Genomic DNA, 15,270 nt, shown 5'->3' with positions numbered 1-15,270 from the left:
GACACCCTGTTGGCCCAGAAATGCAGACCCAGGAGAGCAGGACTGGGTGTGGGGCTGGAAGAAACCCATCCGTCAGGGGACTACAGTGCTCCGCCTCTTCCAGTATTGTTATCCCCTTCTCCCCTTCCTCCTTTTCTCTCCTCCTGTCATCTCTTTCCTCCTCCTTCTCCTCCAAGGCTTCTGGGGCCCCAATCAGCAGGAAGGGACCCAGGTGTCTCCACGCTGACTGCTGACCATCCCTCCAGCACTCCTGTCAGGAGACCTTGACCACTGGCTCATCCTGAAGAACAAGACAATCTTGTGCTTCCCTAAGGACAGGTCACCACGGAGGAAATTGTGAGTGAGAAACAAAGGGGCCTGGGCAGAGGGCAGCACTTCGCTCTCTGCAGTCCAGGAATGGCCTTCCCTGGCCTCCTCGGGTCCTCTCTCTTCTCGTTTCTTAAAAAGTGAAAGTTGCACCACAGCCTACTATCTATTAAACGAAATGTTTGTTCTTAGTCCTCCACACCATAATCCCAGCTTCCTCAGTGGAAAAAAAAAAAAAAAAAAAAAAGCAGGTGCTCCTGTCCCCAGCGCTCCCTATTCTTCTGCAATCCCCAAACCATGTGCCCACTCAGCTCTGTGCCTGCTGGGCGGCAAGGAGCCCGTGAACCTGGGCTCCCTGCGGGGCCAGGCGCTGCTCACTGAGAGCGTGACCTGGCTCTGAGGCACAACGTCCCAACTACGGCCAGACGGAGGAGTGCAGCAGCACCTCGGGCCGGAAGGCCTGGTTGTGCTCAGCTTCTCCTGCAACTGCTCGGGCATCAGGAGAAGGCCAGGAACGAAGAGATCCTGAATTCCCTCAAGTACTATAAGAGTATGTCAGGCCCGGTGGCGGGTTCGAGCCCAACTTCACGCTCTTTGAGACGTGTGAGGTGAATGGCGTGCAGATGCACCCCCTCTTTGTCTCCCTGCGGGTGCTCTGCCCATACCCAGTGACAACACCACTGCGCTCATGACAGACCCCAAGTTCATCACTCGGTCTCCCGTTGTGTGTGCCACAGTGATGTGGCCTGGAACTTCAAGGAGTTCCTGGTGGGCCTGAATGGCATGCCTGTGCGAAGGTATAGCCTCTGCTTTCCCACCGTTGACATGGAGCCCAACATAGAAGCCCTGCTGACCAAGGGGCCCAGCAATGCCTAGGGCACCCCCACCCAACCCACCCGGCCCTGGTGGGGAGGGGAAGGGAGTATCTATGAAGGTGTTGCCTCTAAACCTACAAGGAGAAATGCCTGATATCCAGCTAAATCCCCCCAGATGGGCCTGGGTCCTGTCCATCCCAGCCTTCCCCTCCCACACCATGGTTTTTCACAATTAACTGTCCAGGGTTGGCAGAAAAGAAAGAAAGAAAAAGAAGAAAAATAAAAGGCAAGAAATGTGCGTGTGGACACTTGCATAAAGGATAAAGGCCATGTTTAAATGCATCACGGTGTTTCATAGGGGGGAATTCCAGTAACTTCTTCTTTAGACTTTGCTGTGCTTTCCACTGTTTGTACAAAGAGCCCGCATTACATTTATAATTAGAAAATCCCTCCCTGAATATCTCTGAGCTACAGTCTCCACGGGTATCAGAGAGGATCGCACCTGCCATGCTCCGTCATGTGCTACTTTTGGAATGGTGAGATAATGCCCGATAGTGCCTGATCCACCTCGCCAGCTGAGGTTACAAACACCAGCACGTTCCCTTCAGTTTTTCCAATTAATCACTTGAGCAGCTGCAAGCCCTTGTTGTTAAGCAACCCAGTGCCTGCCCTCTTAGGCCTCTCCTTTGTGGCTAAGAATGGGCTTCGCTACATCTAAGAAACAAAGCAAATGAGCAAATAGAAACAAACTCACAGATGCAGAGAACAAACTGATGGTTGCCATGTCAAAGTGGGTAGGTGGATGGACAAAAAAGATAAAAGGGAATAAGAGGTATAATCGGCTGGTTATGGAATAACCCAAATAAGTCACAGGGATATGATGAACAGCATAGGAAACAGAGTCAATGATATCGTAGTAACTATATATGGTCACAGATGGATATCAGACTTACGGTAAGCACTGTATAAGAACTATAGTCTAATCACTATGTTGTAGACCAGAAACTAACATAACATTGTATGTCAACTATAAATTAAAAATATATTTTTTTAAATGAATAGGTTCCACTGCAAGCAACAGGAAATTCAACCAACAGGGCCTTACACAAATGAGGTGTATTTTCCTCCCATAATAAGAAATCCAAAGTTAAGCAGTCCAGAGCTAGAAGGCTGCTCAGAGATATCCTCAAGGATCCAGGCTCCTGGCTCAGCAACCTTAGTTTGTGATTCATTCTTGTGGTCACAGAAAATCTGCTTCCTCTCCAGGCAAGAAGGAGGAAGAGCAAAGAGCAAAGGGTTTTGCCTTGTCACTTGAACTGGGAATTCTACCTAAATCCTAATGGCTAGCACTAGATCACATGACCACCCCTAGCTGCAAGGGAAGCTGGAAAGTTCACTTTTTACTCTCTAAAGTAGAGAAAAGCAAGTTGTGAGTGGTTTTTAGGTATGCAAGACCCCATGTCTACTACATCACTGGAGTTTATTCAACTTGAGGGCTTCCTTCCCACCTCTGAAGGCCAGGTGGGGTGAGAACTGAAATGTTTGACCTGTCCACAAGAAAGCCCAAATTTTCATTTGTTGCTGTGAGGCTGCCTTACAGGATTGCTGTTAACAACTGGTCCCACACAATCAATTGAACCTGCTGCTCCTCAGAGGTGATGCTGTTATCATGCTAGTTATCTCCACAAGCCATGGTGCAAGAACAGTCAACAGAATGGAGCATAATTCATAAACTTCCCCCTCCCCCATCATAGAGTAAAGACTGACAAAGCCTGCTACCCTGAGTGACACAGGCAGGTGGGCAGCTGAATATACCACACAGCAATGGGGTGGAGGAGGCACTATCTATCACTATCTATGTTGTCACTGAGGCATCTGAAACTCCAGTCCTGGGTTGAAAAGCAGCCAGAATCCTTGATAACTGGACCTCATGCCCTCTCCTGGAGTCCAGAAAAGACGACAGGCTACATGCTGGTTGTGGAGAGCCTGCTGGGATGAAACTCAGGCTGATTCAATGATGAGAACTTTTCTCTCCCTCTAATAAGAAAATCATATCTAATGAGGAGGAAACTATGGAACCATTTCCTAGGACCCAAAAGCACTTTTTAAATTAATATGCTTTCTGTAAAATGGTAAGAAAACTGGATATTCAAGTGGGTGTGGTTTTTTTTTAACTAGCAAAGAGCTTTTGTTTAGCTGGTTGATTAACCAAGGTGAAGGTTCTCAGGAAGAGGAGACATAACCACACCCTCCCTGCTCTGTATTTCGCTGCCAGATTCCCTTTTGAATGTTTCAAAGCATATTTTTACTGACCTAAATGGCATCCAGTTATTTGCATCGATGTCTAAGATGTTTAAGAAAGTTGTGGAATGCCATAAAATTTGATAAGAGTAGGAGATACTCATAGTTCATTAATTGCATTTATGACTTATCATAAACTGAGATGTTGAGATGGTAACTCAAAATGAACATTTAAAAATTATTTTCCTGACTCTCTGGGTTTTCCAAACCATAAAATCCCAGCAGTCTTCGTTTCTGCAATGGGCAATTATAATTTGTGACTTTCCTTCTGAAGACGTTTATAGTACATTTAAACAAAATGAAAAGTGCTTCCACTACTTTTTAGATCTAAACACAATGCAGTGCTTGTGAAAGAGTTCCTTCTTGTTACTCTTACACTGCCTGGTTTGAGCTGTATTTGAACGTTTTAATGTAGCGCTAAACCAGGCAGCTTTAAACATGAGATCTCTTCCTGCATCTCCACCCCTTCTGGTGTGGTTTGTGTGGACTGGTGGAGGTGGTGGGTGGAAGGCTGACTCTGTGTGATGGTGGGAGAGGAAGACAGGTTGCCAGGGCAAGAAGCTTCTGAGGGTACCCATCACCCCTCTCCACACTGCCTCTCTCCCCAGTTTCTTCCTCTACACCAGGAAGTAAGTTTTTATTCTGCAATCAGAGAAGGCAATGATTTAAATTATTCGTTAATTGAAAATTGTGATGAAGTTAGGAGACAAAGAATTCAACACTTAATTTATATAAATTCCAAATAAGGTAGACTGCCACTGAATGTTGTATCCTTCCAAAGTTCAAATGTTAAATCTTAACCCACAACGCAATGTTATTAGGAGCTGGGGCCTTTGGGGGTTATTGGAACATGAGAATGGAGCCCTCATGAATGGGATTGGTGCCTTTGTAAAAAGGATCCCGGAGAGCTCCTTCCCCCACTCAACAACGGGGGGACACAGTGAGAAAGTAGCCATTTATGAACCGAGGAGCAGGCCCTCACCAGACACCAAATGTGCCAACACCCTGATTTTGGGCTTTTAGCTGCAGAATCGTGAAAAATAAATTTCTGTTGTTTATATGGTATTTTGGTACAACATTCATGTATGGTCTTTTTCTAGTCCCCACAAGCCTATGCGGTCAGCAGTCTTCATATTCTCATTTTACAGACAAGGACCCCATAGCTTAGAAATATTCAGCAATTCTCTTCCAGGTCCCAGGGAAGTAAAGAAAGGATAGGAATTTGCTCTTAACCACCATGCTCAGATCCTGAGAAAGGTATAGGAAATAGCAAATGCAAACTGATCCTGTCCAGGCTGGGTGTGCAAGTTCTGAGAAGGTACCAGAGTCCTTGTGGGGCTAATGGGGAGGGCTCTCTCAATCACCAGTACCAACATTCTGTGTCTGCTTCCATACTCATGACGCCCTATTAAGAAATGCTTTTCTTGTATTTCCATTTGAATGTCATTCAAAGTTGCAAGCATGGAGGTCACTAATTATTTTGTTTGCCTAGCCCAGTAGTCGGCAAACTCATTAGTCAACGGAGCCAAATACCAACAGCACAATGATTGAAATTTCTTTTGAGAGCTAAATTCTTTAAACTTAAACTTCTTCTAATGCCACTTCTTCAAAACAGACTCGCCCAAGCCGTGGTATTTTGTGGAAGAGCCACACTCAAAGGGCCAAAGAGCCGCATGTTGCTTGCGAGCCATGGTTTGCCGATCACTAGCCTAGCCTGAGTCCCCTAAAAACAGAGCTTCCTCACCCACCCAGGTGCACTGGAGGCCTCCTCCCTGACCCACAAAAGGGAAAGTAATGAGGGAAGATGGGATTCTTTCTTTTCTCTTGGTTTCACCGTTGAAACCCAAAACTGAAATGGGAAAGACAATAAACTTCCCCATGTTCTCAGTTCAGGAAGTCTCAGCAGTGGGGGCAGCATTCCTCACCGGGCCTTCTGTTCCAGAGTTCCACTACTTACCCCCTCCCCTTGCCACTCCCGCCCACCCCCAGTCAGTGGAAGGAGAGAAATGAATGCAATGTGTGGGGTCCTCAGCTTTGGGACACACACAGTGATCACAGAAAGAGGCCAATCCATCCCCAGCTTTTGAGTTTATCTCCTGCGCTGAGACTGGGGAAGAGGAATGATTTTACTCGACCTTGCTAACTTCTTTCAGCTGGTCTAATTGTTAAATCTACATAGGACAAATTAACAAGAGAAAATAACCAAGTTTAATTACATACATGCATATGAGAACCCCACATACATGGATGGAGATCATATATCTACGTGAGAGGTTCAGAAACAGAAAGGTAAAATGAGTTATATAGGGGTTGGCAAAAGTAGGTTTACAGCTGCATGTTCATGAAACACAGCATGTTCTTTTATTGTTATTTATTTATTACTGTATTATTTTCCATTCAAACCTACTTTTGCCCACCACTGTGTATGACTTGCTGAGCTAAATATGAAGGAAGGCAGCTGAGGTTTCAGAAGGGGGGAAGGTTATTCACAGGATAAGAAGAGCAGATGTTCAGTAATTAGAAGTTGTCCCTGCCCTATAGGTAGGTCATAAAAAGTTATTTCTTGTAATTACTCTTATTATGGGCAAGGCCTCTGCTTTAAAATCTTTAAGGGAGAGGTAAAAGTTTAATCTGGCCTGGCTGGTGTCGTTAGAGCATCAGCTGTGAACCAAAGTGTCTCCAGTTCGATTCCTGGTCAAGGGCACAAACCTAGATTTCAGGTTTGATCCCAGTCCTTGGGCAGGGCTCAGGGCTCAAGCAGGAGGCAACCAATATATCTCTCTCCCTGTCTCTCTGTCTCTCTGTTTGTCTCTCTCTCTCTCCTTTCAGTCTCTCTCTCTCTCTCTCCCTCTCTCTCTCTCCCTTCCACTTTCTCTAGAAATCAATGGAAAAAAAACCCTCAGGTAAAGATTAACAAACTAAATAAATAAATAAATAAATAAATAAATAAATTTAATCTGGGCATGCAGGGTCTCAATTGCTTTCAGCACAAAATAACCCACATGCCACAGTAGACATCTTGGGGAGGCCTGCTCTGAACCCCTTCAAGACCAAGGGAGGAGACTCCATTAGGAGTGACCTCCACAGGAAGGGGCTGTGAGGTGGGCTGCCTGGGCAGGGTCTCAGGGTTGGTGGCAGAAACCATCAGGTGGAGCCATGTCTCCAACACCAGGGAGTTGTACAGTGAGGAGATCCATCAGGCCCTCAAGAGGACTCAGTGATGCGCGCCCCACCACCACCACCACCAAGAAAGCCTGCACTTGGGTGTTCTCCATACAAAAGTCCTAACAGCAGTTGTGTTGATGGACAAACAGCATTGACCAACAGAGAGGCCTGCAGTCTTCCTGGCAAATGAGGAGACAGGTGCCCTCTCATGTCCCACCAGAGAAGTCAGATCAGAACTGAAAAGAAGAGGGGGTTATTGTTAGAGAAAATGTTGGACCTTGGTTCTTGAGATCTGCCCAAAAAATAATTCAGAGCCAAGAACTCTAGTGCAAGGGAAAGTTTATTTAACACACAAAGCTTAAGTACACTTGAAGAGAAGATTCAAGCGGGTTGTTCAGAGAGCTGCCTGGGCCTTTTAGAAAGCCACAGAGTCGGAAGAAGTGAGCCATCTGTGCTGCATGGACTCAGAAAACAGGTTATAGAGGCAAAAGAAGAGCCCTTGAAAAGCAGTTCAAGAAGTTAGCCCAGGATGAGTTGCCACTGCCTACTGCTCCCTGGTTGCAAATTTCATCTGAACCCTTAGAGATTAGGAGAAAGAAGGTGATACATGCCTGAAGAAAGAAGGCAGGACATGCTCCAGGGAGAGTGAGCACTGGGTCCTTTGTCTTAAGGGTTTTTATCTGTTTTCTAAAGGTGGGAATTTTAGGGGAGGTCTCAGGAGAGGATCTCAATAGAATATTCATCAGTTTTCCAAGTGTATCCTTTCATAGGCTGATGCATCAAAATGATCATAGAGGCTCAGGGTCGAGGTCTCTACTGATTGTTTGGTGCTAGGGTAGTGGGTCATTGGTCATTACACTGGTCCTGATGTCAGCCATGATGTCACTTATCTGGTTTTGCTGGTTTTCTGGGACTGGTTCTCAAACACAAGTGAGGCCTAGATGTTATCTCTAGGACACCCAAATGTCCCTTAACAGGTGAATGGATAAATTTGATAGATCCATATAAATGGAATATTATTCAATCATTAAAAGGAATGACATACTATGCTACAACATGGGTGAAACTTGAAAACTTTATGCTAAGTGCAAGAAGCCAGTCACAACAGATCACATATTGTATCATTCCATTTATAGAAAGTGTCCAGAATGTGTACATCAGTAGAGATCGAAAGTACACTATTGGTTCCCTAGAGCAGAGGGGTTGGAAGGTAACAGCTACAGGATGCAGGGTTTCTTTTCAGGGTGATGAAATGTTCTAAAAATGGCAGAGGTGGTAGCTGAACAACTGTGTAAGAACTATTGGCTCCTGCACTCTAAATAGGTAAATGATGTGGTGTGTCAATTATGACTCAATAAAGCTGTTACCAGAAAGAAAACCAAAAAATGGTGAAATAATAGAAGACAACAACTAGACAAAAACAGAAGCAGTTCTGCAGATAGACAGCTCTGGCCTAGAACTGTGCCTGCCCCCATGCAGAGTCCCCTGACCATGTGGACAGCACAGCCCTGGAGGTGTACCCTCAGGGCTGTGGACGCCTGACTGGGAAACTAAGATGCAGGAGAAGATGAGAGCTTTCTCCTGCATCCCACTAGATTTCCTCAGCAAGATGGCTGCTCTCTCTGAGCCTCGGCTCTATTACCTACATTCCCCTCTCAATGTGCTACCAGCTTGTCAGACATGCAGAATCTCAGGTCATGCCCCGGAACTACTGAACCAGAATCTGTGTTCTGTTCAAGTCTAGCAAGCGCTGGCTTACACCGTGGAAGTTAACCCCTTCTTCAAGGGATTTTGTGAGGATCCTTGGTAACAGTAATTAGTATACTTCCATTTACCTGACACCCTCTATGTGCCAGATACAGAAATAATACAGAGACTGCCTCGTTTATTGCCTGCACATAGTAGGTGTTCAATGTGTGGCAGTTATTGCTTAAAGGAGCCTCACTGGGGAGGAGGAAAGAGCCCAAGTGTCGGAATCCATTCTTCCTACTGACTCTGGCCTTCTGCACATTGAAACCCTGAGCACCTCAACTTGCTTTTCTGAAAACTGGCCTTACCTCACTAGGTGGTTGTGAAGATTAAGCAAGAAAAACGTGTCGCCTCATACCTAGCAGCCCAGAGGAGTCCAGCAGATGCTCAGTCATTTCCTCCTCTCCCTACAACAGATGGCACAGCATGTCATTGCAAAAGTGACCCAACCACCTTAAATCTTACTCAGTCCCACCTCTTTCTATTATCCATTCACGTATCCACGGAGCAAATCCTTCCTGTGCGCCTACTATATGCCAGATGCTGTGCTCAGAGCACAGACACTGCAGCTGCGGTCCCTGAGGCTCATGAAACCCTGTCTGGCCTTGAAGAAGAGAATAAAGCAGACCTGTTTATCCACCTGCTTTGAGAGCTGCGGAAACAAAGTCCATTTCCTCTCAGCAGCCATCTGAAACAATTAGTCTCAACTCCCAACCCTAATGTGCTTCCACACTGTGAAAAAGCACTTTTTCAAGGGGGGCGGGAGACATAAATTAGTATAATAATGCAATTAAAATGCATTTTCCTTCCACTTATTTAAATTACTCTTTTTTACATCTTGAGAAAATGCATCCTTCCTCAGAGGTATTTAGGGAGATTCAAAGAGGCTGTTGAGATGATGCAAGGAAATGCATCAAATACCCTTCCCCGCAGGCCAGAAAGAGCCACCCACCCTGGGATGCCTGCTCAGCCCTCCAGGGCTCCACAGAGGCCCGTGGGCAGGATTTCCCCAGATCCTGATCAGTGCCTCTCTGTAAACACTCATTTGTTCATTCATTCACTCAACAGTTTTGGGGTGTGTTTTTTCCCCCTGCACCTCCTCCATGCCTGGCACTAGGAATATGAATAAGACATAGTGCTCACCTTCAAGGGGACTGTCTGGGAGGAAGGCAGCCATGCCAAAAGGAGTGGGACCCAGGGCCACCAGTGCTGTGTCAGATGGGGGCACAGAGAAGGGGTTCCACCAACCTGGGCATGTTGGGGGGAGGGAGGATTGCTGGGCAGAATGGACCTCCTATAAGTGATCCTTGAGCTGAGTCCCCAAGAATGAGAAGGCATTAACCAGACAGGGGGAGGGGGAAGGGGTCCTCTAGGGTGAGTGTTCAGCGTGAACACAAGGACAAGGACATGGAGCGCGGGAGTGCATAGAGCTCTTTGAGAAGATTAGCAGACAGGGAGTGAGACAGAGGACAACAGAATCAGGGACTCAAACTCACCAGACCAAAAGAGTCTGAGGAGTGAGGACTTTGTCCTGAGAGCCTTAGAAATTAAGGTGAGCCTCCGGGTAGCAGAGGCTGAGAATACAGAAACCCAGAAATCACAAGATGGAGGCAGACCCAGGCAAGGACACAGCAGTGAGCCCACCCCACCACCTCCTGCAGAAAGCCTTGATGGGTATCCTGAGTTACTGGTTTTGGGTCGCCATCTGCTGGCAAGATTTCTTCAATGCAGCTGGTTCTATCAATGTTCAAAGAGGGAATGAGTATCTTTTAAAAACAATAACAGGCACAGGGAACTTCCTTGACCAAATTAGTGTAACACTTATTATAAAAAGAACATTGTTTCATTCAAAATTCAAAGAAAAGAACATCATATGAGAGCCATGGGTTCAAATCCCAGCTCTGCCACGTATTATGTGGGAAATCGCTTTACTTCTCTTAGCTTTGTTTTTAACATCCATAAAGTAAAGATACTATCTAACTCACCATTGTTGACAGGAATAAAAGATATGAAGTGTGTAAAGAGAAATCCAACAGGTATTATGTTAGAGTGGTGGAAAACCAGCATGTGATGTATGACCACCTCCTCCACCTGCTAATGCTCCTCATCCTCCTCAACCTCTACCTCTTCCTCCTCCCATCTCCTTCAACTCTTACTCCTCCACCTCCACCCCCACCTCATCATCACCATCCTCTACTTCCACCTTCTCCTCTCCACCTCTTCCATCTCCTCCTCATATATAATATGTGATTCTATGTATAGAAAATTGAAGCACAGCCAAAACCGGTTTGGCTCAGTGGATAGAGTGTCAGCCTGCAGACTGAAGGATCCCAGGTTCAATTCCAGTCAAGAGCATGCACCTTGGTTGCGGGCACATCCCCAGTAGAAGATGTGCAGGAGGCAGCTGATTGATGTATCTCTCTCATCGATGTTTCTGGCTCTCTATCTCTCTCCCTTCCTCTCTGTAAAAAATCAAATATATATATATATATATATATATATATATATATATATATATATATATGTGTGTGTGTGTGTGTGTGTGTGTGTGTGTGTGTGTGTGTGTGTGTGTTTTAAATTGAAGTACAGAGAAAACCACTCTGTGGTAACAGAAATGAGAACAGTGGTTACCTTTGGGGTGGGTACTGGCAGAAGAATAAAGGGCAAAGGCTGCTGGGGAACCGAATAGGTGTGTGCACTTGGCAACAATTCGTGGAGCTATTTACTTAATTTTGACTGGCATAAACCAAGAGAAATAAGTGCCAAAACATTTCACAAAAATGTGCATGGTGGCTTTATTCATAATAGTTCCAAATTAGAAACAATCCAAATGTCCTTCAATTCAAAGAAAACAGATAAATTAAGGTATAGTCACACAATGAAAAACTACACAGCAATAAGAAACATCATATCTATCTACATTATGGATTCATGGTTGAATCTCACAGACATTATGTTAAGTGAAAAAAGGCAGGCACAAAAGAGTTCATCATATATATAGTCCGGCCCAGCATAACAATATTTTGGTCAATGAGAGACCACACATATGAATATGTTCCCATCTATATATATAAAAGCCTAAGCAACCAATTGCCCGTTTGACCATTCAACCAGTAGCTATGACACACACTGACCACCAGGGGGCAGACACTCAATGCAGGAGAGGAAACCACAGGCATGGAAACATGGAACAGACTGATGAATCTCAGAGGGATGAGGGAGGGGGGATGGAGGAGAAATTAACCAAAGATTCTATATGCATACTAGAGGCCCAGTTCATGGATTCATGTACCAGTGGGTTCCCTCAGCCAGGCCTGTGGGAATCAGGCCGAAACTGGCAATCCAACATCCCCCGAGGGTTCCCAGATTGCGAGAGGGTGCAGGCCAGGCTGAGAGACCCCACAGTGCACAAATCCGAGCACCAAGTCTCTAGTAAGATTATAAAGGAATTAAAAATTTCCTATCATGTAATGATGTCTCAGCTGTTGCAATGTCATTGGAAAACACATTATTCCTATGTTTGTGGAAATGCTGGTATAAACAAATCTACTGTACTGCCAGTCACATAAAATTATAGCAAATAAAATTACAACCCTGGTTGGTGTGTCCTCCCATGTACCAAAAGGTCACAGGTTCAATTCCCAGAGAGAGCTCAGTCCCTATTAGGGGGCATGCAGGAGGCAGCTGATGAATGTTTCTCTCTCACATGCATATTTCTCTCTCTCCCTTTCCTTTTCTCTTCCTCTAAAAATCAATAAACTATCCTTTTTAAAAAGTATATATGTGCTGTCTATTATAGAAATACAGCATATATATAAAAGTATAGCACATAAAATTATGAACAATATATAGTATTTGATAATTACAATAAATTACTACATTACTGGTTTATGTATAATATTTACCATACTATACTTTTTAAAAATATATATTTTATTGATTATTTTCAGAGAGGAAGGGAGAGAGATAGAGAGCTAGAAATGTCGATGAGAGAGAAACATCGACCAGCTGTCTCCTGCACACCCCCTACTGGGGATGTGCCCGCAACCAACGTAAATGCCCTTGACCGAAATCGAACCCGGGACCTTTCAGTCCACAGACCGACGCTCTACCGCTGAGCCAAACCGGTTTCAGCCATACTATAGTTTTTATCATTGTTTTAGAGCACATGTGTCAAACACAAGGCCCGCGGGCCAAATCCGTCCCGCCAGGCCTTGCAATGTGGCCCACATCGCGCTGTCATCACTGCACTCCGCTGCGTTTCCATCACAATGACAGTTTATGACTGTTCAGTAAACCATTTGGCCTGCGATTTAGGCTGGATTTTAGATTTTGGCCCCTTCTCTGATTGAGTTCGACACCCCTATTTTAGAGTGTGCTCCTTCTAACTACGTAAGAAAAAAATGTGCCCTAACTGGTTTGGCTCAGTGAATAGAGCGTCGGCCTGCGGACTGAAAGGTCCGGGGTTTGATTCCAGTCAAGGGCATGTACCTTGGTTGTGGGCACATCCCTGGTGTGCAGGAGGCAGCTGATCAATGTTTCTCTCATCGATGCTTCTAACTCTCTATCCCTCTCCCTTCCTCTCTGTAAAAAATCAATAAAATCTATTTTTTTAAAAAATGCTTGCTGTAAACAGTATGCAGTGTTTCACCAGGAATAGCATCATACAACTTTACCAACTCTCTTGATTATATCAAGACAATAGAGAGGATAGTTCATTCATCTCTACTCATTTTTCTTTTTACTGAATTTATTGGGGTGACACTGGTTAACAAAATTATATGGATGTCAAGTGCACAATTCTATAACACAGCATCTGTACACTGTGTTCACCACCCTAAGTCAAGTCTAATCCATCAATATTTATTCCCTCTATATTTCCTGATAACTATGCAAGGTTTTGTACACAGGAGCATGTTTGGCTGGTAAGGCTGAGTGGAGAACAAAAGCATTATTGCCAAAAATGCCAGGCTAGAACCATTTTCTTAGGCCCACAGAATAATTTAAAATATTGCCATGGGACCAGGGAATTTTATGCTGGCATGAATTCACAGATTTTCAGCCAAAAATTTTTTTCAGGACTTAGTGTTGATAATGTCACTTCACATGGGTTCCCAGGTGTTAGGCTGTGGATTATCTCTCTCTACAGTGAACTGCTTCCGTCCATGCAACAGAAACCCAGGTCTCCAGCTGCAGAACAGTGGTGAAAGGAATTGGTGATGTTGATAAGATACCACTCTGTATTGGTTTTGCACTGTTAATAGCGGAATACATTAACAAATTTATCAGTCCCACTTGCCTAACAAATGTGTTAAAAACCAGAACTGTGGTTCCAAGGTCTACAAAATATTGTAAATAGGGCAAGTACTGTTGGCTCTAATATTTTCCTTCTTAGAAGAAACCAGAGTTCAAAGAAGCTACAGAATTAAGAGGTACGCTTTTCACGTGTAATTCAGTTCAACAAACATTTAGTGTTAAAATTCCTTTAACTTCCTTCTTAATACAGTGAGTCCTTTCTAGCAGAGGAAGTGTGGGCCCAAACACTGAAATTTACCCAACTGGAGTTATCCATGGGGCTGGAGGATTGGGGAAATCTCAGGTGATTCTAAGGTTTTCCTCCCTATGCCAACTGTTCTTCAGACTAGCTAAGAAGATCCAAAGAAGAGTATTGCAAAATAAAGAAAATTCTGGATAATATTGAATGTAGAAACAACTAATAACCCACTGGATTCAGAGGTTTTGCCCTCAACCTAACCCCCCATTTATTTGGGGCTTCTCATCAGTCAGTAGCAATTACCCAGGCTCCATAGTCCACTGTACTGACCAAGCCTGGCTCACATTAGAATGGAGGAAGCAGGAACTCTCACAGGAGGCCAAAACATTTCGGAAACTAGACAACATCAGATACATATGTGGCTTTCACCAGCGTGTTCAGACCCACCCATTGCACATCTCTCCTCAGATACCTCTCCCTGGGGTTGCTTGACTGGTCGGAGCAAGCCTGCCATTGCGTGGGGAAGACATTTGGAGGAATTCTGAACTTACTCTCAAAGGATTAAAGGGGGAAAGATTTAAAAAGAGAGAAAGACCTTTTCCAACTTGGGCCCAGCACAATGGCTCCTGCAAAGAAGGGTGGCGAGAAGAAGGGCCGTTCTGCCATCAACGAGGTAGTGACCAGAGGATACACCATCGACGTTCACAAGCACATTCATGAAGCGGGTTTCAAGAGGCATGGCCCCTCGGGCACTCAGAGAGATGCAGAGGTTTGCCAGGAAGGACATAGGAGCTCCAGAAGTGTGCACAGACACCAGGCTGAACGAAGCTGTCTGGGCCAAAGGAATAGGAATGTCCATAGTGTCTCTGGGTGCCGTTGTCCAGAAAACGTAATGAGGATGAAGATTCACTAAACAAGCTCTATGTGTTGGTCACCTATGTACCTTTTACCACTTCCAAAAATCGACTGTTAATGTGGATCAGAACAGCTGATTGTCAAATAAAGTTACAAAACTGCAAAAAAAGAGTCCTGACCAGAGTGTGGCTCAGTTGGTTGGAAGGTGTAGGAGGCAGCCCATCAATGATTCCCTCTCATCATTAATGTTTTTATCTCCCTCTCCCTCTCCTTTCCTCTCTGAAATCAGTAAAAATATACCTTAACAATGTTTTAAGTAAAGGTGAGTTCTACAAAACTTTCAAGGAAAAGATATTTTAAAACTCCCCACTTTTATTCTTTGAAATTATTGTAATTGATATCAAAAGCATAGGTAGATAAGATAATCAAGAATCTATCACACACACTCACATACATAAAAAAAATCATAAACTAAATATTGGCAACCTGAATCTAGTAATTTATGAAAAAGATAATTATTGCCGAGACCGGTTTGGCTCAATGGATAGAGCGTCGGCTTGGGGACTGAAGGGCCCCGGGTTCGAT

The 15,270-nt window shown here is 44.6% G+C and overlaps 2 pseudogenes; both read left to right on the top strand.

Moving 5' to 3' along the window:
- Positions 1-484: 484 nt before the first annotated feature.
- On the top strand, positions 485-1,182 carry LOC118715744 (annotated as a pseudogene).
- A 13,249-nt stretch (positions 1,183-14,431) lies between these two features.
- LOC118715743 lies at positions 14,432-14,822 on the top strand (annotated as a pseudogene).
- Positions 14,823-15,270: the final 448 nt, after the last annotated feature.

Source organism: Pipistrellus kuhlii, unplaced genomic scaffold, assembly GCF_014108245.1.
Source record: "Pipistrellus kuhlii isolate mPipKuh1 unplaced genomic scaffold, mPipKuh1.p scaffold_m20_p_11, whole genome shotgun sequence".
Lineage (NCBI taxonomy): Eukaryota > Metazoa > Chordata > Mammalia > Chiroptera > Vespertilionidae > Pipistrellus > Pipistrellus kuhlii.
The sequence above is the reverse complement of the archived record's forward strand: the minus strand, read 5'-3'. Positions and strand labels throughout refer to the sequence as shown.